At 44.0% G+C, this 26,250-nt stretch overlaps 1 protein-coding gene across 10 annotated transcripts in view; it reads right to left on the bottom strand.

Moving 5' to 3' along the window:
* The window catches only part of LUZP1 (leucine zipper protein 1), a 126,497-nt gene that overhangs the window by 84,358 nt on the left and 15,889 nt on the right, over positions 1-26,250 (bottom strand). For 4 of the 10 annotated variants that reach the window (XR_011503572.1, XM_070510717.1, XM_070510724.1 and 1 more), the window contains exon 2: positions 1,137-1,261. The exons of 1 other annotated variant lie outside the window; for it this stretch is intronic. The gene's annotated coding sequence lies outside the window, so the exon portion shown is untranslated. Of the gene's footprint in view, positions 1-1,136; positions 1,262-1,400; positions 1,532-23,714; positions 23,977-26,250 lie in introns of those variants that run through there. 5 more of the 10 variants (XM_044769967.2, XM_070510718.1, XM_070510720.1 and 2 more) reach the window with 4 other exon arrangements.

Below are 26,250 nucleotides of genomic sequence, written 5' to 3'. Positions count from 1 at the left end.
CCCTGGACCGATTCCTAAGTTACTTGTTTATACACTCATCTCATCTCCCTTACCACATGGAAGATAAAAACGCCCATTTAGGGGCCAGCCCTGTGGGCCTAGTGGCTAAGTTCGGCATGTTCCGCTTCAGCGGCCCAGATTCGGTTCCCGGGTGTGGACCTACACTGCTCATCAGCAGCCACGCTGTGGCAGCAATCCAGGTACAAAATAGAGCAAGACTAGCACAGATGTTAGCTCAGGGCCAATCTTTCTCAGCAAAATAAAATAATGCCCTTCTATACACTTTCCCTGGGTGTTGTCAGGAACAGAATACAGGGCTGTATATACTACAGGGCCTGAGTTTGAAAGGTTTTCTGCTGCCATTTTAATTTCAAGGCACATTTTGGGGAAAGTCATTATTTCTACCCCAGCAAGGAGTTTCTTTCCATTTTACAGCCTCTAGAGAACCTCCTTTTGTCTCTATTCCACACTCCCTCTCCACTCAGCCTGCTGCCCAGGCAACAGCCTATAACAGAGAGAGCACACATGGCCTCAGAAGTCAGGGAATCTGGGTTCCCACTATAATTCAGTCACATATCAGTTCAGGTGATTAATCTCCACGATCTCAGTTTCTTCAAGTGTACACAGAGATTACGATAAACTTCACAGGGCTGATGTAAGGATTCTGTGAAAATCTACATGAAGAGCCTAAGTACATAAGGCCTGGCACAAAATACGTTCTGTAAATGTTAATCCAATTTTCTTCTCATCGCCATCCTGATTAAGCCCACATCCCCCGCACATGTTGAGTGTCTCTTCCCCTCTAAGTGCACCAGGAAGCCCTTGGGAAAGGAAGCTTGAGAAATTAACTTGCCCAGTTCCAGCAGAAGTCATTTGAAAGCAGCCCTAATGCGAGAGGGGGGAAGTTGGGGGCAGGCGTGTAACCAGGCAGCGGCCGAGAGGGCAGGGAGGACCCTGAGTGACAAGAAAGACTCGGGCTCCCCGCCAGTTCGCTGCGCCTCCCCCGTCCCAGGTGCTTCTTGTAGCTATGGCTGCGTCTCTTTCCCTTGTTCCTTTCGTAAGTTGTGCTTGCCAGCAAGTCTCCAGTCAACGTCTTCAGTGCTAAAAACAAACAAAACAAAACAGCATTCACTCACACGCACACACGTCCTGGGCAGGACCATGGGCGGCGGAATCCTGCGTCCTAGTCTCGTCTCTCTGATTTACCAGTCCTGGGACCCTCGCAGAATTATCATAATTCTCTGGGTAGAAGTTCCCTCATCTGTAAAACAGAAACAATAATATGTCTTAACTACAAGAGCGTGAGGATCAAACACAATAACGTATGTGGACGTACTTTGTACGCTATAAAACACAGTTATTGCTCCATTACAGGTACACACAGCAGTTCCAGAGTCTACCTTTGGCCAGGTTAGGTGCCAGTTTTACTGAGAAGGTCCTCGGTGCTGGAGAACTCGAGTCTAGGATCCAAGGCTACTAACTCCAACTCAAGTCCGCCTGTCCCCGGCAGTGGAAAAATTCATATTCTGTCTAATTTCACTTGATTCCCTTATCTTAGCAAAGAGGTTTCTTGAACCCCTCTGACCAAATGGCTCCGTGTCCCCAAAATGGTAAAGACCAGTAGTCCTGATGACCTCTAAGGGCCTTTTTTTGGCTCTGACATCCTAAGCTTCTCCATCCTGTGCTCCCAAAGTACTTTGTGTGTATCTCCACCTGAGCGATTTCCAGTCTACTTTGCATTATAGCTTTATCTTCCATCCTCCTAAGGAGGGAGCAGAAGCTTGTCTTACTGAGTCTTATCCTCCCCACAGCACTTAACACGGAGCTTTACACATAGAAAGTACTCAAAAGTATTGGCTGAAATGACTCAATGCTAATTTCTAATTTTTTGCACTTATCGTCCATACCACACAATAATTATAGACTATCTTCTTATTCCTTTCTACTCCTTTTGTACCTCCAGAGGCCTGGCACAGTGGGAAATACACAGTCAATATTTTCTTAAGGACTGGTGACTGGTTCATTTCTTGATCAAGATGAAAAAGCTCAGAGCAGTCAGCCTGGCCTACCTAGGATTCTTAACTGCGGGCTCTGGTTACTGACATATACAAACATGACATTTATCAGAGCGTCACAGAAGGAAATTACACAAGTGAATTACTACACAGATAGAGGCAAATGAAATGCAGGGGTTGGCCAGCCTTTTTCTCCCCAGTGGCATCAATAATGTGGTAAAAAGGCAAATAGACTGATAGCCAGAGGACCTGGTCTCTAGAGTTCATCTCTCCAAGGTGGGTAGTCTTCTAAAATGGTTCCCGTGATCCCCACCTCCTAGTGTCCAGGTTCCATGTGGGCTCCTCCCCTTGAGTGTGGGCTGGACCTAATAACTTGCTTCTGATGAAGAGATTATGCCAAAAGTTACAAGATGTCACTTCTGAGATTCTGATTAAAAAGACTGAGTTCTTTCCTGCTGGCATTCTCTCTTGCCGCGTCTTGCTTGCTTTGACAAAGCTAGCTGCCGTGCTGGAGAGGCCCACGTGGCAAGGAGCTGAGGGTGCCCTCCATCCACCAACCAACAAGGAACTGAGGCCCTCCGTCCACCTGCCCACGAGCACCTGAATCCCGCCAACAACCGCTGAGTGAACTGGGAAGCCGGTCCTTCCCCAGGCTCACCCTGAGAGGGCTGCAGCCCTGGCTGATGCCTTGCCTGAGACCCTGAGGCAGGGGACCCAGCCAAGCCATGTCCAGGTTCCGAACCAAGAGAAACCGTGCTGTAATAAGTGTAGATTGCTTTATGCTGCTAACTTTCGTTATGCGGCAACATGTGACTAAGATACCCTGTACACTAAAAAGGGGAGGGTGGAGAGAGAACCTATGGATGAAAAAATTCTTAAAAGACCTACTGACCAATCACAGCACATGAACCTTAATTAGACACTGATTCAAACAAACTGTAAAAAACAAAACAAAACAGCATCATTACATTGATGAGAAAAGTGAAATCTGGATGACTGGGTATTTGATGGTATTAAAGAATTCTTTTTTATTTTTGGATGTGATATTAAAATTGTGGGTGGTTTTTTTTATTTAAAAAAGTCCTTAACTTTTAAAGACACATACTGAAATGTTTACAGGCGAAATGACATGGTGTCTTGAATTTCCTTCAGAATATTACAGGATAGGGTTAAGTGGATGAGCGTATAGATGAAACAAGATTGACCGTGACTTCATCACTGGTGAAACTGGGGGTGGGGGCCTGGAAGTTCATCATGAAGTTTCCTGTGTGGTGTAAGTTTGCAATTCTCTATAACAGAAAGCCTTGGAAAGGGGAGATGGGTGGGTAAAATCCTAGAACCCAAGGGCCCTTCTAGTTCTGACAACCTGTGCTCCCCCAGTACCCCAAAGCCAGGCGACAGCTGCCCTGACCTCCCCAGGTTTCCTGACCTGGATATACCACTTCAGTCCCTGCTGGTGACCAGCATTACCGCTTTCCCATAAATCTCTGTTGAGCACTTACACCTGATGAGTTACTGAAAATAAGATTATTGGGACAATTTGGCCCTAGCAGGTAAAGAGAAAGGAGTGATACGGTGGCTAGTTACTAGAAGGCGCTGGGCACAAACTAGGAGGCATCAGCCCCGGCTTCCTAGAGCAGAACACCATCACCTGTTGCGCTTTCTGGAGGCCTGCTCTAGGACACAGCAGCCTCCCGCCTGCGGGGTGTGTCAGCACTTCCTCCCTGTGCCGTGTACAGACTTAACTTCTAACCCCTTTAAGTTTTCTTTCATTGAGCCTCAAGTATCTCAATTGCTACGAATGACCTATTTTCCAATTTCGCTCAGCAAATTTAAAAAAATCTCATGGTCTACCGTTCTCCAAGAAAAAAACTTCAGCAGGGAAGAAATCCTATCTGCTTTGTCGCGTCAGAGTCTCTGACTGTTGGGTTAGAGAACCAACCTCTGAAGTTCCTACTGAACAAGAAGAGTCACGCTAGTCCCCACACTCTCCCCTGGGCGTCCGCCGCTGCTAGAGCCACATCCCACTCCTACTGCACAAGACGTCCACACTCTCACCTGTCACGACAGCTTCGACCACCCACCCAACATTTACACTCTATCCCCATCCTTCACCCTCTTCTAAGAATAGTCGGAAGACAGACACTCTATCTCAGGGGTTTTCAACCCTGGCGAAATACCAGAAAAACCTGGGGAGCTTTCAGGACTGTCACTACTATCTGACAACTGACCCAATTTCTATAATGAGTTAATGATGTGAAAAAGGGGCAGAGGGACTGTTCCAGATAGAAAGAAACAAGAAACATGACGACTTAATGTACTGTGTGGACTACGGTCAGATTCTTATTCTAACTCACTGACTGCAAAGACATTTTTAAGACAGTCAAGGAAATTTGATTATGACCTAGGAATTAGACACTATTAAGGATTTGTTAATTTCATTAAATTTGATAATGGCATTACGGTTATGTGAGAAAATGTCCATATATAAAGACGCATGTGGAAGTATGTAGGGGTAAAATGACATAATATCTGGGGTTTGCTTTAAGATTCTTCAACAAACAAAAAAAAAGGAATGAAGCAAACGTAGCAAAATCTTGAAAATTACTGAATCTAGACATATGTAGGTTTGCTATATTAGACTCCTTACTTTTGTGAATGCTTGAAATTTTTAATAAAAACAATTTTTAATGCTAACATCTAGCACAACCACACAACTGTTTAGCAATGTCTACCAAAGCGAGACACACGGCCCGGCAATCTTACTCCTAGGTACACACCCAAGAGAAACGAGTGCACACGCCCCCCAAAACAGACAAGATTAATAAGAACGTGCATGGCAGCTTTGTCATATGGCTAAAACTGGTGAGACCCCAAAGGTCCATCAACAGTAGAATCAACAAATAATTGTGGTGCATCCAAACAATGAAATACTACATACCGCTGTAGGCAACATGGATGAATATCCAGATATGATATTGAGCAAAAAAAAGCCAGACCCAAAATGGTGCACAGTGTGTGATTCCATTTGTATGAAACTCAAGAATAGACAAAACCCATCAGTGGAGACAGAAGTCAGAAGAAGTGGTTACTTGGGCAGCCAGTACTGACGAGGAAGAAGCATGAGGGAGCCCTCTGGAGTTCTGTATCTTGATCTGATGCGTATCTTGATGTGAGTAATCTGTACACAACTGTACACATATACAAACATTCACCGGGTATTTTACTTAAAAATTGGGGTATTTTACTGCAGATGTAACTCAATAACAAACAAATAAACATGGGAGTAAAAATCAGAATCTCAGCTATTAGTATTCTATAAAAGCTCTGTAAGCAATTCTAACGTGCAGCCAATGCTAAGAACCATTCTTCTCCCTCAACAAGCTCAAACCGCAGGCTCCCAGGTCTTCCTACTTCACTGCAACACTAACTGTGACAAGGCAATAAGAACGGAAGCTGGAAAAGATGGTGGAGCAGGGAGAGCACCTCTTTGAAAAGAGTAAGGATCCAGGGCAAGGCAGGAAAAGTCCAGGTCAGTGCTGGTGGAGGTAAGAGCACATGTGAAAGAGACAGCGAGCATGACAACTCAGATTTCAGTTCCAGCTTTACTGCTGACCAGCCATGGGTAAGACCTTAGGCAAACTGCTTCTTTTCTCCAGGCCTCACTAAGATCTCTTACAACTTTTAAACAGAGTCTGGAGGATAAGCTGAGAGGAAGCAAGTGAGAACAGGCCCTTTTGAAAGACCCTAGGTTTACCTCTGGCATAGCACTTATTCTGTAGCATAATTATCTACTTGTTTATCTCCCCCCATCAAACCCTGAGCTCTTAAAAGACCAGGATTATGCATCTCATCTCTGAATCCAAGCACATGCATAGCACTTGGCACATAATAACAGTTCAGTAAATGTCCAATGGCTCAACGGCTGAAACTCATGAGGAGTGCCCATGTTTACGTTCCCATAAGTATAGGTGTATTTATATAGACTTACAAGAAACGATAACTCATCTCCCATATGTATACCCCCTTCAAATAACATCAAATAATATTATTTTCCTTATAACCACCAACTAAAGGAAGTCCAGATTCTAGGAAGCCCAGAATCATCAGAAAGGCTCCCTAGAGATGTCCTGCCAGTGGCCTCCAAAGTCCATGTGTCCTCCTCCCCCCGAGATGATACATCTCCTAATAATAATGTCTAGTGCTCGCAGGTTATTTCCTGGTTCAAAGTGCTTTCTCTCTCGTACTCTCAATTAATCCTCACAACAACTAGATGAGGAGGCATTATCAGACCCATTTCACACGTGCGGAAACTGAGGTTTCTATTTTAAATAATTTGCTGACCTAAGGAAAGCCGAGAGCAACTAAAGGAGGGCTTTCACGAGGAGCCTCTCTCTTCAGCGCCCCGAAGAAGGAGAAACAGGAACGTCGCCACCCCGACGCCCCCTGCTCGCCCCAGCGAGCCGGCTCAGTCCCCCAGCGGCTCTGCTTCACTCAGCTGACTGCCTCGAGTTTCCTAGTCCTCATGAGAATCAGCTATACAGATTATTTTTATGTTTTAAGCAAAAAATAAGGCCAGCCTATGCATAGCAGTGGAGCATTGTCTGATGCAGCGCCAGAAGGTGAGAGGATGGCGCAAAAAGCCCGGGCAGGGTTCCGCCCTGCTGGACACGCAGTCGCCAGGCGCAGAATCGAGTCCACAGCACTGACAAAGCCAGTCCAGGGAGGAAAACCCCAAGACTACAAACAGCCACACTCAAAACCGCTGGCACACATCTTTGTGCATAAAGCTAAAGAAGAGCAAAACTTGCTGCAGCAGGGCGCCGTACCCCTACCGATCGAGGGCCCCGCAGCACGCAGAGCATTAGTTACGCACAGCTGACTTACTCTGCACTTGCTGCGATATTTTCTTCAACAATTTGTAGTCTATTGTTTTCCCCACACCACTGTAAACTCTTCAAGGGCAAAGGTCACAGCTTCCAGTTAGCAAGGTCCATCTCCTGTAAATGACCATATGGTACCCGAACCCAAACGGGACCACTTAACATGTTTTTCTGATCTAGCAATTTATACAAGCTGTCTTTCCCAAAATTAAAATATTTTACGTAATGAAGTTGATGTTCTTCAACAGAATAGCATATAGAATCTAGAGTCTCTAAGAAACAAAGATCAAAGGACACTTAGTACCTACAAGGAGGCCAGGCACACGTCTGAGTGGGCACTTCATAAAAGTGTGCTGAATGAATAACTGGGAGCTTAAAATCCACTAAAAATCACTTAAGACAGAGAAATAACGAAGAACCAAGAGGGATGGGTAGAGAATGCCAGGTTTATTGGAAAAACAGCAAATCATTGAATCCTGTTGGAACTTTGGGTAGTTCCACCCAAAATCATGCTGGGGGTCCTGCAGGGGAGCACTCTGGACGTGAGCAGTGCACTGCCTCTACAGCAGAGGTCTACAGCCCGAGGGCCGGCATTAGGGCAAGGGCCTCACAGGCAGCTCAGGATTCTTCCCCCAGTTACGGCCCCTCCAGGGCCCTGAGTCCCGGCCACAGGACGGCAGGAGTTAAGCCAGGCCGCACTGAAAGTTAGGAGGAAATGAGCATGCCACCTGACACTTTTCTGGCACAGCCTAAGCTGATTAGTTTAGGTTACAAACACCACTGCAAGATTCCAACAAGCTGATGAAACTACTCTTTTTCTGCAAACTAAAAATAACCTATTTATCAAATTGGGAGCATTCCTCAAGTACTTCTGCCCTGTCAGCAACCCAAACGTCCATTTCCTCAAATCCTTCATCCCGTCCAGAGTGCTTTATCGGATCCAAGACTCCCCGCCTGCCCAGCTTCCCCATTCCTCTCCCTAATCCTGTGAACACGCAGCAGACCTAAACCCCTTCCTAACTGGTGCTGCTAAGTTCCCTCCCAGTTACAGACAGTACAGACCTTCGTGGCTCCTGCCTTGGGTACAGCCACAACTGGAAGAGGGGCTGAGCAAAAAGTAATGAAAAGCAAGAAAAAAAAGGACAAGACAGGGCACGATCAGGAAGTCAACTAAATGCTTTTCATTCAGGCAGGAATGGAAGGAACCCCACCCACTCAGAAGAGTAAAGCCTAAGGGTGAGTGGTTTCCAGTGTGAGCCACACTGCAGCGGGCTTTATCACCTTACAACACGGCCATCAAGCCCGCTCTGGGGACAGACTCGGATCCAAAGAGCTCTGAGTATCCTGTGGGAATCACTAGGCCATCCTGGGGTTGAAGCGACATTTTCAGGGGATACAAACCCCCATATTTTAAGCCAAACAAGCCAGGCTTCAGTTGCAGATTTTCCAGTCATACAGAGCTGAGAGAGGGGCTCAGCTCATCCCGCTGGGAGGTGGGAGTGCTGAGGAAGCTAGAAATCCTGCCCTCAGCAGCTCTCCCTCCTCTTAGGCCCCGGGGGAAGAAGCCAACCTTCCTTTTTCAAAGGTGGAAACTAATATGGACTTTGAACTTCCTTAGAGTCCCTTGTCCTCTGCAACAGCGTCTGGAGAACGCCACATTCTGCGCCGCCCCATGAGACCTGACACGGCGTCTGCTATTCTAGACAGATACTCAGGACACATTCACATACTTCCCAGAGATCCAACTCGCAAGTCTTCTCTCACTCTGATTTTTAACCTTTCACTACCTCTTTAAAAAAAAAAAAAAAACAAAACAAACAAACTGGCTTATCTATAAAAGCCACACTCTCAGAAACATTCCTCTTGAAAAAAAATTCAGCCTGAGACCCCCGAGGTGCCCAGTGGTGAGGTTCCAATACAGCATCTATGCTGTGCGTCAGGGCAGACTGCAAGCTGTGGTCCCTCCAGGATTCACAACACCAAAGAAAACCAGAGCTGGGGCCGGCAGGGTGGCGGAGCAGTTAAGTTTACGTGCTCCACTTTGGCGGCAGAGGGTTCCCGGGTTCAGATCCCGGGCACAGACCTACACACCATTCATCAAGCCACGGTGTGGCGGCATCCCACATACAAAATAGAGGAAGACTGGCACAGGTGTTAGCTTGGGGACAATCTTCCTCACCAAAAAAAGAGAATATCAGAGCTGGAAAGATCCTGGGGCACCAATTATCCAGTCCAACCTTTCATTTTAAAGATTGGAGAAATAAGGCCCAAAGAGAGGAAATGGAGGCTTGGAGCAAAGTTGGACCTAAGACCTGGGTTCCAGACTTCCAACTCGGGCCTCTTATGCCGCACCATACCTCTTTAAGAGACTGAGTTTATGGGAGTGAAATGGCTAAGGAAAGGGAGGGAAAAGAAAGTCAATATACGGTACCAAGCAAAGAGACCAACTCTTTGTGAACTCTCCTCCTCCAGGGCTGCTTTGTGGCATGACTCAGGGCCGGTTTCTGCTTCTCCATATGCCTTAATTTCAAGAGCTTTTCTCTTAAATATGACATATTTTTACAAAGAAGCAAGACAGAAAGTGTCACCAATACCCTAATGAGGCCTCCCAATCACTGGACAGGCAAAGTCAAAAACAACCAACTACCAGGATGGAATGACCGCAAGATGCCTTAAACAGAAAGATAACATCCTTTGGGGGGAAGGGAACACATTTTAAAAAGATGACTCAGTTGGATGACCCCATTGAAGAAAACCACATTACCAATCTTCATATTCTAGTATCTAGTACCTAGGCCTTGGAGAAAATGTCACTTCTCTGAATCTTGATTTCTTTTTTTCTTTTCTTTTTTTGGTGAGGAAGATTGTCCCTGAGGTAGCATCTGTTGCCAATCTCCCTCTTAACCGCTCCGCCACCCTGCCGGCCCCAGCTCTGGTTTTCTTTGGTGTTGTGAATCCTGGAGGGACCACAGCTTGCAGTCTGCCCTGACGCACAGCATAGATGCTGTATTGGAACTTCACCACTGGGCACCTCGGGGGTCTCAGACTGAATTTTTTTTCAAGAGGAATGTTTCTGAGAGCGTGGCTTTTATAGATAAGCCAGTTTGTTTGTTTTTTGTATGTGGGTCACCGCCACAGCCTGACCACTGATGTGTGGTGTAGGTCTGTGCCCGGGAACTGAACCCAGGCCACAGAAGTGGAGCACACTCAACTTAACCACTAGGCCACAGGGCCAGCCCCTGAAATCTTGGTTTCTTTAACAGTAAAATGAAAAGTATAGACTTTCATTCATTCAAAGGCCCTTTCAAGTTCTAACAGGCTCAACCTCTTTCCAGGAGGTCCCTGGCTAAAGGAAGACAGTAGCCACAGCAGTACCCAAAAGGCAAGGTACCAAAGACTTAAGCTTGGCCACCAGCCTGGAAATGGGTCCTGGCAGACAGGCTTTCCAGTTACCCGTCTTCCCACAACCTGACAATGAACCTCAGTGCTAGCACTAAAATCAAACATGGGGGCCACAGTGCACACGTTCTTACAGCATGCCCACTAGAATGCTGACTGTGGTGCCTTTAAGGATCTGGTTTGACCATCCACAGACGGTTGAGATTTCCCATTGCTGATTGTTTCCATTCCCCTGGAAATCAAACTGAATATTTACTGAGCCTCTGCTACTAAATACATTAAATACTTTCTCAGTCTTCTCAGTCTCTGCTTTCTCTTTTACTTAGTCTTTTGCTTGTTAGAGATTTAAAGACCTATAAAAAAATTAAAAACTCTAATCACAAGTAAATAACTAGAATTTTCAACTAACGGAAAACAAAAAAACTATTGAGTGGAAGCAAGCTTTCTTCTAAAGCACACCAGTCAATACAGCCAATTCACCATTCTCCTTTCATTGGCTCCTCCTTCCCAGGGACGTGGCTGATGGAGAAAACGCAAAATAATATATGCAAAGAGGAGAAGAGTTTCATTTCTGCTGTCTCATTGACACATCTTAATATGGAGGTTACAGTGTACCAGAGATTAAAGCCAAGAACTAAGTCAATGCAAGAGGAAATGCAAGCTCCAGTGTAAATTATGAAAAGAAAAGGAATCTTAAATAAGCAGGTCCCTGCCTGCCTGCCCACCAAGCCTGGAATAAAGATGACTTCTATCAACAAGACTACAAACGGCCGTTTCCAAACCTCAGTCTGGATATGGAATTGCTCATTACAACTGCAGATTTCCAGGGACCATCCTCAAAAATGCGGATTAATTGGATCTGTTGTGGGGCCCACAGAGTTGCATTTGTATTCTGATACAGTTGGTCCAAAGACTATACTTTTAAAAATACTGTGAGGGGAACAAAACCATGAGGTTTCCTGGACACCTAAACGTACATTTTCTGGAGCAGCGTAACCGACAGCATCTGCCTCCAAAGATGCAGGCAGGCTGAGCCGGAACAGTGCCGGCCCGCTCCTCCTGCAGCAGACGTTTCTGAGAAGTAATACGGGCTGACTTCAGTCTCTTAATAAGGTGACCCCGCCTTCCACCTCCTAAAGCAACTTCTGACGTGAGCGCTGCCTCCACTCCTCAGACCACAGACCCTTCTAAAGGGCGGTGAAACACACTGCTGGGCTCCTTTTCTTACAGGTCACTCACCGGCTTCATTCTGGGCTCTGCTCCTCTAAGAGAGGTCGTCCCTATCATCCTAGGCAAAGTGGGATCCTCCCCGCAAGGGAGCACCCCTTCTCTAACCCGCCACTTGCTTCTGCTGTTTCACTTCTCTTCGTGTACTGAGCATTACCGGAGACTGCTTATAATTTACAATTAGTTACACCCTCCCTCACTAGAACACCAGCTCCACAAAAAAGCAGGCTTTCCCACCAGCACCGCTGTGTTCCGACCCCACACAACAGCACCCAGCGGGAGAGTGGGTGCTGGATAAATATTCATCAACGAATAAAGCACCATTTCAGGAGACAAAATCAGTTCTTGGTCTTTCACCGATTCAGTTTACCTGCCACACCCACTGTCACCGCACTGGCACCCTGGGTGGCAATCCTTCTTCCTTCTGACGGCTACTTCATTCAGGAAACTGAATCTAGGCGCCAGCCCAGGGGCAGCCCGCCACCGCACTTTCGCTACTCTGGTAACGTGAGATGTTCTTTCCCCCAACTGAACTGCAACAGGGCTTTAAAGGTCCAGCCTACAGACGTTTCCAAAATGACTTACGCTCCATAGGAATGACTTGGCTTCTGCTACGTGAGAAGTCAAATGCAGTGTTGGCAAACACCAGTGTGAGCGCTGCAAGTTTCAACAAAAGCAGAACATAGTATGCTGGCAGCCAAAATTCCCTTCGCTCCACTCTGCACAAGGTCAGCCAAACACTGGCTGTCAAGACTCAGCTGCCTCGCACCACACACATTTGTCTAGTCGTTCGCTTATGGGCAGTAATGTCTTATAAAGCACATACTATACTAAGCACTTTCTATATATCACCCTAACTTCAAAATAATCCTGCAAGATACGTATCATTGTCCCCATTTTATAGATTAGGAAACTGAAGCTCCAAGAAGTTAAGTGACTTGCAACTAATAAATAAGTAGCAGGCTGGGATCTGAATTCAGGTCCACTAGACGTTAAATCCTTGCTTTCTTCATCTAACACTTTAACTCCCAAGGCTGCCCCCATCTCCCACCCCCTGCGCTAAGCCTGGCACGTAGAAGACGTTCGACAAATGTTTGCTGCATCCACGAGAGTTAAATGGAATATTTTAATTCAATCTCAAGAATCTGTCTAGGATCAAATTATTCAGTTTGACCTTTAGTTTTAAAAACGAAAAGTCAAGTTTATTCAACTCCCTTTGCATAATAAAAAGTAACGGAGGGGCCGGCCTGGTGGCATAGTGGTTAAGTTCTCGGACTTTGCTTTGGCGGCCCAGGGTTCACAGGTTCACATCCCCAGCACGGGCAAACCTACACACCACTCATCAGCCATGCTGTGGCAGCGTCCCATATACAAAGTAGAGGAAGACTGGCATAGATGTTAGCTCAGGGACCATCTTCCTCACCAAAAAATTAAAAAAAAAAAAAAGTAATGGAAAATATAGTTTTTTCAGTTAAAAAAAAGTACTAGATTTATTCCAAAGTGGAGCCTATCATAATTCCTTACTATGGAAATTTGGACATAAAGGAAGTGACGTCATAAAGGCAGTGGTATTTAGTGCAGTAAAAGGTGGACATGAAGTAAAAGCTGAGTTCAAGCTTCAGCTGTGTCAGCTATAAAAGTGATAAACGTACTTGCCTCTCCACCTAACAATGGTGCCCTGAAGTCCGAACATGATAATGCCTGTAAAATACTTCATAAACCGTAAAGTGTTATACAAAGAGAATTGTCAGAGTGATTTGAACCTTGACGACAGAATACAAGCCTGATAGAAGATGCTTAGCCCAAATGGCCAGCATTATTCAAAGCTCTACGGTGGCTGGAGCTTAGAAGAGGTGAACATCTTAAACTCCAACTAGTTTATCCTTAAGAAAGAGAGGATGTGGCTCCCCCATTATTGATCTCTTGAAGTCTAAGCCCCATGTCCCCAAGTACACTGTTGCGTCTCTCGACGGCAGAGAACTGGGACATCAATATACCGTTTTGAGAAGGATCAACAATGACCTCACCACAATGGATGGAGAAAGGGGGGATTGGGCACCTCTGCATCCAGATAATAATCCCCTCCTTTCATGCCAAGCCTTATCCATTCGGAAGAGCAGTTGTCAGATCTATAAAATAGGGTGATAAAGTGTCCAGATGATTTCTTCCAGCTATAAAAGCTATGAGTCCTAGGGACAGCCAATAAACACTATCACAGAAGCCTATATATAGGCTTAGTCCTCCAGAAACTACAGAAAATAAGCAGAGTATAGAAAAGGCTCGCAATAATCTTAAAGGAAAGACTATAGCATCGGTCCTGATTAATGCCATCAAGTGCACTTATCAACGACACCGCTGAGATTGGTAAGCGATGATAAAATGTTTTTATGGCCCAGTGGGGTGTGGCTGGGAGAGACTTAGTTCGTCATTAAAGGAGCTAGTGTGATCATGTGTATGTGTATGCGGCTGTGTTCTAAATAACACTCAAGGTTAAAACATCTCACTAGGCTCACCGTTCTCTTACTTTCAGCCCTCAAACATAAATGGCCGCTGCCCCATCAAAACCCAGATTATCAAAACGGCAGTGAGATTCGGAATCCTGCAACACATTTTTACATCATCACGGCCCTCTCACAGCTTCAACACGTGCCCCATTCTCTCTCAACAAAACCCTCCGACAACTCTGCTCCTACTAGCGAAACAAATCGCATCCATTAAACTTTCCTAAGGAAATAAGATCCCTTCAAAGAATTTTTTTTCCGAGTTCATTCATTTTCTGCATCTGTTTCTGCATCTATATAAAAACCATGTGCCAGAATCACAACTGGATTTTACATCTGCAAGTGATCAGGGACATTAAAATTCCAAAGAATACAAGTGCATACAGGAGATAATAAATAAATACTAGTTGAATAAACAGATTCAGAATACAAGATTTAACTCACAAATAAGATTTATGAGGAGTGCCCACTACAACTACAGATTGAAGTCTAAATTCCTTAGTCTGTCACTTGAGGCCCTGGTCTGCTGGCCGTTCGCTTTTTCCTCACCTGGACTCTGATCTACTCATTTCCTGGGGACAAATTCCTTCGTGTTATACCTTTGCCCAGACACTTCCTTCCCCTGCCTGGAATGACCTCCACCTCATCAAATCTATTCACGAAACAATTCAATGCCATCTCTTCTTCACACCCACCGCACTTAACTCCTCCCTTTCTGAGCACCTACCTGCCACTCAGCATATGAGCAAGCACCACGACAAGACCCGGACTGCTCTGTTCCACGGCACACTCACAGGCATTTTCTGGCTTTAGACCGCACTAGCCCAGCTATAGCGCAAACCCCTGGAGGTGCAGACCTGTCGTTTGTTTGTATTCCCACCAGTACAATGTTATGAATATTACAGTTATTCCATAAAGATCTGTTTAAGGAAAAAAGGAAAAGAGAGGGGAGTATCCTCAAGATACACCACTGTCATAGTTTAACCCAAACCCTTCTCCGTAACCAGAATCCCTCAGTTATTTTCAGAGGACAATGTGCATCCCTCAATGGTTTCCTACCACTTCAAATAATAAAAACCCTACACACTCTGGTCGTTGCCTGCCTCTCCCCGGCATCTCCTGTCATATTCTTCTGCCACTCTCCCTGACCCCGCGCTCTCTGCTCCACATGCGCTGGCCTCCTTGGGCCCCCACAGAGGCCAGCTCATCACCACTTGAGCATCTTCGTACTGTAGCTCCTTCTGCCTGCCTCCCCCCAGATCGTCGTATGGCTGCCGTCTCCTCGTAATTCAAGTCACAGTTCAAACGTCACTTCCTCAGAAAAGCCTTCCCTGACAATCGAGCTACTGCTGCACTCTCCGCTCGTGACTCCCGACTGTATCGAACTGTCTTATTCTCCTGTCTCAACCTGAGGTTATTCTGTGGACGTGTTTCCTGCTTCTCTCTCCCCACTCCTGTACGCTCCATCGCGGCAAGAATTCTGCCAGTCTTGTTCAGCACTGTATCCCAGCGCCTAGAACACTAGCTGGCATGCAGCGGACGGTCAATAACCAGTAACCAAAAGAAGTGTGTTTCCTCTCAGCTTAAACCGCAGTTCTCAAGAACATGGACACTGTTTTCCACTTCATCTCCCACAGCGCCTAAGAGACTAAAGACACTGGAGTCACTCAATAAATGCTCAATTAATAAAGACAGACATATAGTCTTTTCTGGCACAGCCTTCCACTTACATTTTTAATTAAGTCAACAAATACTCATTAAGCTCCTTCCACGAGGCAGGCATGAGGCTAGGTGCCATTCTAGTTTCTTTTTCAACTTATCGTGTTCATCACTGAGATCCTGAAAAGTCCAACATTTGATCAGAAGCTAAAGCCCTGACACCCCTCCCAGTCTAGTGACCTCATTTTATTGGCCAATGAAATGCCACTCATTGCAGCTACTTGCAGGGTACATACAAACTTAGTCATTTTTATGTCAGAGACCACACAGAGCACTTCACTGTTCAATTATACATCAACCTCTCGTCTGGTATTGTTCCTCAAGAGAATATTTCTCAAAAACAACTATAAAAGACGTTCTTGAGAAATTTGGAGATATCTGAATACAGACTGATATCATTATACATTAGATATTACATAATATATATATTAGATCTAATGTATAATATTATATATTAGAAACCACCTTTTTAGGTGTGCTGATGGTATGGTAGTTACTCAGTAGGGCGTCCTTCTTCTAGGGGGTTATACATGGGCAGCTTACCAAATGGTTACGAAAAAAACTGATACATATATACAGACATTTATAGCTACACAAGTATAATATAGCAGTTAACAATTACGAGTACAAGCAAAAGGTATTAAAAGGATTAATATGTGCATTTTTCTAAGCTGTAACTGCTTGGTTGGTTTTCAATATAAGCTTTAACATATGATTAGACCAAAATTGATCCAGAGAGTACTACAGGATCAGAAATTGAACCACTAAAACACAAGAAATATCAACAAAAGAGCTAAGGAACAGGAAAAACTACCCACGGCAACTTCCAGCCCAGCCCAGGCCAGGCCCCTTCTCATACAGCTGTGGGCTCAGAAGAGGAGAAACCATATTTTGGAGCCCTGCTTCCAGAAGGCAGCTGTTCAGCACAACACATGCAGGCCCAATCTGTCAGCCTCATCCTCCCAGGAAGACGGTCTATGATGGGAAACTAAGCCACAGCATCTCAGTGACAATATATTCGAACAGGGCTTTCTAAGCTCACAGGTATTGTAAAAATACAATTTGGTTTTTATTGCTCTTGTTTCTTAAGCAGATGTTAAGAACGATACTCACAACCACCAACGTAACAACTGATTCAGGCAGGGATCCCCGGTGGCTGCTAAAGCCATTCGGTAGGAGAAGAGGACATTCACATTGTCTCAAAGCCACCCCACAGATTACTTACAAAGGGCAGTAGGTGCCTTCACAATGAAAGATCAAATTTACCGTCAACAGTAATGGGACACACTAACACTATGTGCCTCCCAATATGATGCCAGGGGAGGCGCATGGCATGATCCATGTAATATCTCTTACCAAAACCATCTATGCTGCATCTAAGCACGAGAAAACAATCAGACAAATCCAATTTATGGGTCATTTTAACCGGCCTGGACTCCCCAAAAGTGTCATTGAAGACACATACACCAAAAATAGAGTGGGGCTGTTCCAGATGAGGGGTGCTCAAACTACAGTTTTATTGGAATATGGCATGCCTGTTGTCATATCAGTGTTGAACGCTGACATAATTGGGGTTATAGGCCATGATGTTTGCAACTTGCTCTCAAAGGTTTCAGAAAAAAAGTTAGATAAGAGATAAAGCAAATGTGACAAAATATTAGCAACTATGAATCTGGTCACTGGTTCTCAAACTTTTTGATCTCAGGAGTCCTTTACATTCTTAAAAATACCGAAGACCCCAAAGGGCTTTTGTCTCTGTGAGCTATACCTATCTATTATTTGCCGTCTAAGAAATTAACACTGAGAAAATTTTTAAACATGTATTGATTCTAAAATGATAAGCTCATTATGTTAACATAAAATATTTTTATGAAAAAAAAATTTTCCAAAAACAAAAACTCTAACGAGAAGAGTGACATTCGTTTTACAATTTTTGCAAATCTCTTTAACGCTGCTGGTTGTATTCTGATCTGCTTCTGCATTCAAGCATTATAACATGGCATTTTGTTTGAAGTATATAAAGAAAATCCAACTTCACACAATCTGTACTTGAAAAAGAAGTATTTTAATAGCTTTCTAAGATGGCTAGAGATATCCCACTTTGATACTACACCAGAAGTTGTCAGGCGCTGGTTTCTTACAGGTTAGATGCAGTGAGGAGTCTGAAGCCACGTGCATGAACTTTTCATACTGTTACCTTCAAACACACTGGTCTAACTTGCACTTTGGATCTTTTACTCAAGCACGATTTTATAAAATCATGCACTGAACACCGGAAAATACTGGTTCACTAAGTTGACACATAAACAGATCTTCTAAATGTTGACAGATTTCATTGTGCAATACCAAAAGAATCACTTTTGTTAATATCACCACCAATCTCATTTTTTTTTAAAAAAGTCTTTTTAAGTATTGGGAAGCTGCCAAGAGCACAGTGGCAGATAAAAGTTGTGCAAAATTCTAATTTTTGCAGGAAAGTTCAAATTTCATCACTAGCAATAGATACTATCAATTGTTTTCCTTGAAATGACAAGCTTCATTTCATTCATTTTCAAGAAAATGTCTGATAAATACCAAGTCTAAAAAACCAATATGTCTGTCAATCATTCTTTCGAGTAAAAATGATGTTTCATGAAAAAAGAGGTTAGTTTAGCTTGCAGCTCAAACCATCACACTAGGGTTTTTCCTCAAATAACCACTGTCCCTTGATAGGCACAAGTGCTCCATAAGAACTTCCCGTTTCATCACACAGAATATTAAAAGGATGAGGCCGGCCCCGTGGCCGAGTGGTTGAGTTCATGTGCTCTGCTTCAGCGGCTCAAGGTTTTGCTGGTTCGAATCCTGGGCGCAGACATGGCACTGCTAATCAAGCCATGCTGAGGCAGCGTCCCACACACCACAACTGGAAGGACCCACAACTAAAAATACACAACTATGTACCAGGTAGCTGTGGGGAGAAAAAGGGGAAAAAATTTTTTTTAAAAAAAAAGGATGCATACTCAAGGATCAAGATTTAATAAAATTAATAATTTTTACTGCTTTATCAAGGACATTCTTAAGTGAAACTGGCATTTTTGTTTCACTGCAAGTGTGCCACAAACAAAAGTGTCACTAATACAGTTTGATCCTGCTGCCTCGATTCGTGCCTGAGGCACCAGCAGCTTTATCCACCCCTGACCCATCGGTGACCATCAGCACAAACGTCACCAACCACAGTGAAAAAGGCAAATGATGTCTTAGTGTCACTATAACAACAGTTTTGACCTTGCAGATCCCCACGAAGGGTCTTGGGGACTCCCAAGGATCTGTGACTAACTCTGAGAACTACTGATGTGGGTAAAAGGTATATGAGTGTTCTTTGTACTATTCATTCCTGTTTAGTAGGTTTAGAAATTTTCAAAAGGATAATGGAAAGGGGAAAAAATAAACCATAAAACATTCTCAACTATTTTAAAGAGCAAGAGAAAACGCCTTCCCCCACATTGATGAATGCGTGGCACAGCAACGTTCTTTTGGAAATCAAAGGACAGCAGTGGAAATTAGCTGTCCAGGCTTTATTAACCAATGACGGCCCAAGACAAAAACTCAGCTGCCTGGGGTTTTTTTTCAAGAGGAATCCATGTAACAGGGAAGGATCACCAACAAAATACAGATCCCCAGTGCCTTGTTTTGGACTAAATGTATTTTGGAATTCGGAATTTTTTTTAATTTTGGAAAGGGAATAGAGTAGCACCCCGTAGGCAGATATATTAATATTTCTACAGTTAAATATACGACTAATCATACTAAGTAGGATAAATAGAGATTAGAAATAGCCTCACTTTAGTTCAGGTCTGGCATAGCAGTTAAGTTCGCACGTTCCGCTTCGGCAGCCCGGGGTTCACCAGTTCGGATCCCAGGCACAGACCTATGCACCACTTATCAAGCCATGCTGTGGCAGGCGTCCCACATATAAAGTAGAGGAAGATGGGCACGGATGTTAGCTCAGGGCCAGTCTTCCTCAGCAAAATGAGCCTGTTGGCTCAGGGTGAATCTTCCTTAAAAAAAAAAAGAACTGTGGACTCCTTGGGAATATGCTACACTCCAATTCAAATCATTTCATCAGCTACACTAGTTCCTATTTACGGGGTGGGGTTAGGTAGAGACTTTTGAGATTTTCAAGAGTTATATTTGTGATTCCAATGTCGTTGCATATCCCACTGAAGATTTGGAAAAGCCACATTCACGGGAACAAGTGGTTAGGAACAGGCACAGTGCCAATATAAATCACTTTCATCAGGAGTCAAAGGGAACAGAGAGAACATGGTTTGGGACAGAGTAACACGAATGGTACTGAATTTGAATTGTTATAATAAATCATTTGTAACCAAGAGCCACATATAACTCTCTAAGGGTGAAAACAGGTCCTTGAAGGAAGGGAAGATGATTAAAAATGAAAACTATGGGGGCAAGCCCGATAGCATAGTGGTTAAGTTTGCATACTCTGCTTCGGCAGCCGAGGGTTCGCTGGTTCAGATCCCAGACATGGATCTACACACCACTCATCAAGCCATGCTGTGATAGCATCCCACATATAAGACAGAGGAAGGCTGGCACAGATGTTAGCTCAGCAACAATCTTTCTTAAGCAAAAAGTGGGAGATTGGCAACAGATGTTAGCTCAGGGCCAATCTTCCTCACCAAAAAAAGAAAACTATGCATCAATTAATACCTAAATTATGTCACAAATATAGATCAGTTTTACTTGATGCCACAAATTAATTGGGGATCAGAATTTGGAGGCAAATTATTGTAATCCTTAGTTGAAACACTGTTAAATTCCTGATACTATTCCTTAACCAGATTCTAATTTAGTAATCCACGGCAAAGTAGCATACTGGAAACAGTAGTGAATTGCGAGTCCAGGAGACCTCAGTTCTCAATTCTGCCACTAACTAGTTACACAGCCCAGCCAGGGACACAGTAGATACCCAGCAAACGCGATGTGAAATCAACAGACCTAGCTGCTTCGTGCCTCTAATTCATCATCTGTAATAGAGGACACTGGATTAACAGATCTTTAAAGGTTTCTTCTAGCTCTAAATTCTTTAAGCATGTGCCCTCAAGGACCTTATCAACTCAACTAACTTTAGTGTTATGACCTTAAGACTATCTGGTCCACACTGTTCACTTTACAGATGAGAAAACTGAGACCGTGAAAAATCACATGATATGTTCAAGGTCACACCCCGGCTACAGCAGTGCTAGGACTAAAACTCGAAAACCCCAGTTTCCAGGTCAAATGCTCACTACTTTGCTTGTAACCCAAGGCTTCAGGAACGGCATAAGTCCAGGGCTTTCAGTATATGCCATCACTCAGTCAACACACGCTCTTTCAGGACCCTGGTTCTACTATATCATATATATATAAGGTGGGAACGAATTCCAGGCAAAGAGACCCAAAAACTCACAGAGAAAATATTCACAAATCATTTCTCTGAGAAGAGTCTAGGATCTAAAACATACAGCGAATTCTTATAACTCAACAATGAAAAGACAAATAACCAATTAAAAAACAGGCAAAGGTGGGGCCAGCCCCATGGCCAAGTGGTTAAGTTCACGCACCTTGCTTCAGTGGCCTGGGGTTACGGGTTAGGATCCTGGCTGCAGACCTAGCACCGCTCATCAAGCCATGCTGAAGCAGCATCCCACATCAAAGAACTAGAAGGACCTACAACTAGATATACAACTATGTACTGGGGGGCTTTGGGGAAGGAAAAAAAGAGGAAGATTCGCAACAGATGTTAGCTCAGGGCCAATCATCCTTACCAAAAAAACAAAAAATAAAAAACAGGCGAAGGATTTGCATAGGCATTTCTCCAAAGATATACAAACAGCCAATAAGCACATGAAAAGATGTTCCAACATCATTAGTCATTAGGGAAATGCAGATCAAAACCACAGTGCGATACCACTTCACACCCACTGTGTGTGAGGTATGGCTCCAATCAAGAAGGACAATAACAAGTAACGTGAGGATGCAGAGAAACTGGTGCCCTCCTACACTGCTGGTGGAATGCAAGATGGTATAGATGCTGTGAAAAAAGTCTGATAATTCCTCAGAAAGTAAAACACGGAGTTACTATATGACCCAGCAATTACACTCTAGGTGTATACCCAATAGAAACGAAAGCTTAGGTCCACATGAAATTTGTACAGCAATCTTAATTCATAATAGCCAAAAAGTGGAAACAACCCAAATGTCTATCAACTGATGAATATATAAACAAAATGTGGTATATTCATACAATGGGATATTATTCAGCCCTAAAAGTGAGTGAAGTATTGACACCTGCTACCACATGGATGAGCCTTGAAAACACTGTGCTAAGTGAAAGAAGCCAGACACAAAAATCTACAGACTGTATGATTCCATTCACATGAAATGCCCGGAACAGGCCAATCCATAGAGGCAGAAGGCCTATTATGGTGGTCAAGGGCTGAAGGTAGGAGAGAATGGAGTGACCTTTAATGGGTGTGGGGGTTTTTCTGGGGTGATGAATGTTCTGAAATTAGTGACGATTGGTTGCACACCCCTGTGAATATACTAACAAGACCACTGAAGTGTACACCTAACATGGCGAATTTTATAGTATGTGAATTATATCAAGATGTATTTTGTCTGTTTTGTTTTGTTTTAAAACACAGACACCAAAGTGCACTTCCACTCGTGCCCTCCCAGACTGGACAAAGAAAAATATCAACACAGGGTGAATGCTCCAAGGCCTCAACTCACTATTTACTGGGCAAGGCATGTGCTATAAAGTGGGAATACAAAGATAAATACTCTGTTCTTATGATACTCAGTTATTATAAATAGACAAAGGTGAGCAAATAACGATAACACAATGTGATAAGCGGGGGCCGGCCCAGCGGCGCAGCAGTTAAGTTCGCACGTTCTGCTTCAGTGGCCCGGGGTTCGCCAGTTCGGATCCTGGGCACGGACCTATGCACCGCTCATCAAGCCATGCTGTGGCAGGCATCCCACATATCAAAAAGTAGAGGAGGGCTGACCCAGTGGCGCAGCGGTTAAGTTTGCACGTTCCACTTTTCGGCGGCCCGGGATTCGCCGGTTCGGACCCCCAGTGCGGACACGGCACCGCTTGGCATGCCATGTTGCGGTAGGCGTCCCATGTATAAAGTAGAGGAAGATGGGCACAGATGTTAGCTCAGGGCCAGGCTTCCTCAGCAAAAAAGAGGAGGACTGGCAGTAGTTAGCTCAGGGCTAATGTTCCTCAAAAAAAAAAAAAAAAGAAAGTAGAGAAAAATGGGCATGGCTGTTAGCTCAGGGCCAGTCTTCCTCAGCAAAAACAGAGGAGGATTGGCAGCAGATGTTAGCTCAGGGCTGATCTTCCTCAAAAAATAAAAGCTCTCTTCCTCTAGACATATCGCATCATCCACCTGCAATCATTACTCAGTCTAAGTCAATGCTTTCATTTTCACACCCTGCATCTCCAGCGACCAGCAGGAGCAGTCTCCTGCATGGACAGGCACAATGCATATTTGCTGAAGACACCTTTCTATGCATGAGACCTAAGGGGAGGCTACAGTGGAGAAATCCTGGCCAAGAGAAACCCCAACACAAGATAATGTCTCAAAAACTCTTTCCAGGTTTTTCCAAGGGGTAGGGGAGAGCCCCCAAGGCTGTAGCAGACCAGCCTGAGGGAGAGATGCAAAGAAATCTTTTCACCAGAGATGGAGAGGGCAAGGCTAGCATGGTCTGGCTACAGCAATGCGGAGATCATGCAGCCCGCACTGCAGTAAATCAGGCGCTCAGAGCTGAGAGATACCAGCTGCGTATGACTGCAAAAAAAAAAAAAAAAAAAAAAGCTAGAGGCACTTAGACCCCAAACAACTGCAGGAAACTGACAGCGGACAAAAGAGTGGGATTCAGGGGAAGCAGTCAAGAGTTAAATCCGTGAAACGACTCACATGACAGCAACGGCTCGGACTGACGGCTCCCGGCTCCCTCTCATTCTACCTTTTTCCCACATAGAAGAGGTAAGCTGTTTTCTCAGTCCCCAGCGAATCTGATACCCTTCAGATGCTGTTTCTCAGCTTGCTGGACGACTAGACTAGGACACAGGAATGACGCAGCAACATCCTCCCCACCTCCCCCCTGACAGCAGGAAGAGAATCAAGGACCAGAAGAAACGAGTGGCTGAGAATGACCTTCCCTCTATCCAGACATCACAGGTTTGTCCTAGTTACACAAGAGAGACGACAGCTATGACACTCATCCCAAACCATTTTCTTTTTCTGTCTCAGACTGGGTTAAATAATCTTTTAAATTTTATTCCATTTAATTTTCTTCTGGTGTCCTTAGACAAGTTCCTTCATGGATTTCTCATCTGTAAAACGGAACTAAACATACTAGGCTCTGGACCCCAGCTCTCTCATGTTGTTTGAAGGAAAGGTTATCTAATGCACTTGGAAAAGTTAAAAGCACAATGTAATAATAGCTAACATTTATTGTATGTTTACTTCATGCCATTCTAAGGCCTTTGCACGAACTCGCTTATTTCTAAAAACAACGCTAAGAGGCAGCTACTACTAACCCCATTTTTCAGAGGAGTACACTGAGGCACAAACAGGGAGAGTTCCTTTCCCAAGTTCACAGAAATATCACACAGTAAGGCTGGAATTCAAACCCAGGCCATATCACTCAATAAATCTGAGTGTATATTACTAATGTAAAGTGCAGTGAAAATTACGTTTGAAGATTACAGCACATGGCTTAAAGGAAGCAAGCATAACAACCCAGGAAAACGTCCAACAAATGTTTGAATTCTGCTTTGTTCCCACCATCATATACCATCATGTGTATGCATTCTGAGATTAACATGTAGCAGACACATGTATGTGGAACAGAGGCTCTGGAATATGTCCAGCCCTAGTCACACAATACGTCACTTACTGGCAGTATGGGCAAGTTACTTAACTGTGTCTTAGTGTCCTCATATGTCAAACGAGGCTAATACCTACCAAGGAGAACTGTTTAAGCACTAAATGCATTCTAAACTCTCTTCCATCAAGAACCGTGGCTGGCACAGAATAAGTGCTGAGCAAATGTCATTAGCTGCTATTGTTAACATTATTATTTCACTTTGTCATTTTACCTATTTCTCATGTAAACAAACACCTAAAAGAATTTTGCCTCAAAGCTGTCACATAATCTTGAAATGGGCATATGTACTGGATTTCCCATTTCAGCATCCCCACACTTTGGGAGTATTTTCTAACAAATTTATAATCCATGTAACATTGTTGCTAATGTGAGCATCTATTATACCCTTCCAAGTTTATGCTACATTGTATTTCTTACATGTCAAATGACATACTGCAAACACTTCTCTCTTATACAAATTGTCACATTTCTGATTAACTGGTAGGCTGATTTTGAGAGTCACTGTGAATGGCTTTTTATCAAAACACCTCCAATTAAAATGCTAGTATCTTCTAGAAATTATTTATTCCACCTTCTCATCTGACAAAGCTGAAGCCCAAAGAAGACAGTGACTTGCTCAAGTTTATACAGCTAGATAACAAAGACTGAACCAGAAACTCCAGACACAGTTCAAAGTTCTCCATAATTTCTCTAGGCTGAATAATTCCATTTCCTGTCAGGGAAGGTGATAAACATCTGAGGACAGAGAATGACTCAAACCTCTAAGGAGCAAAAAAATGTCAGGATGCAAGGCTTCAGTGATTACTTAACGCAGCAAAACAAAACAACACAAGCGGCATTCCTCAGTACCATTTCCTTCTCAAAAAATCACATCATCTCAAAAATGTGCTCTACTAACTTTTTATTAGCCTAACCCACACTGGCTCGTGCTACTTCTTCCTAGCTATCTCTGCAACTTTCTCAAATTGTCTTGGCAAATTCAGGTCAAAATTCTAATAACAAACTCCAGGGAGCTGTCGCAGTGCAGTGGTGTGATAGCAAATACTCCTGAAAATAAGTGGGGCTTGGAAATTCTATTACACCTGAGATTCTCAGTGGAATTATTTTTGCTGTGACGGAATTTGATTTGTTTTTTCAGAAACAGCTTTCCATGAAAATCATACTAACATAAGAGAGAAGATGTGAAAACTTGCTCATTAAGGCCGCTAACTGATCAGTTCATTAAACTTTGCCAAATTTTTTGGAGCATTTCAAATCTCACAGGAGTTTATCGAAGAACTCAATTCATGCCCCTCTTTCCAAAAGTCTGCTCTGAAACAGACATGGCTGCTTTCATACACACAGTATTGAACCAGAGTCCAGACCAGAAGTGGGCAATCTATTTCACACACAAGCCACAGCAGGATCAGGGAGAGAGGAAGAGAGAAAACAGGAAGACTGGCAAGTCAAATCAATTATTTACTCAAAAGTCCACAGGGCACAGAGCACTATAAGATGCACAGTGCCAATCGGCTCCACCCCTTCTCTGCCAGTCAGCACAGGCCACACGACGAACGCTGG

The sequence above is a fragment of the Equus asinus genome, chromosome 5 (assembly GCF_041296235.1).
Source record: "Equus asinus isolate D_3611 breed Donkey chromosome 5, EquAss-T2T_v2, whole genome shotgun sequence".
NCBI classification, from domain to species: domain Eukaryota; kingdom Metazoa; phylum Chordata; class Mammalia; order Perissodactyla; family Equidae; genus Equus; species Equus asinus.
The sequence above is the reverse complement of the archived record's forward strand: the minus strand, read 5'-3'. Positions and strand labels throughout refer to the sequence as shown.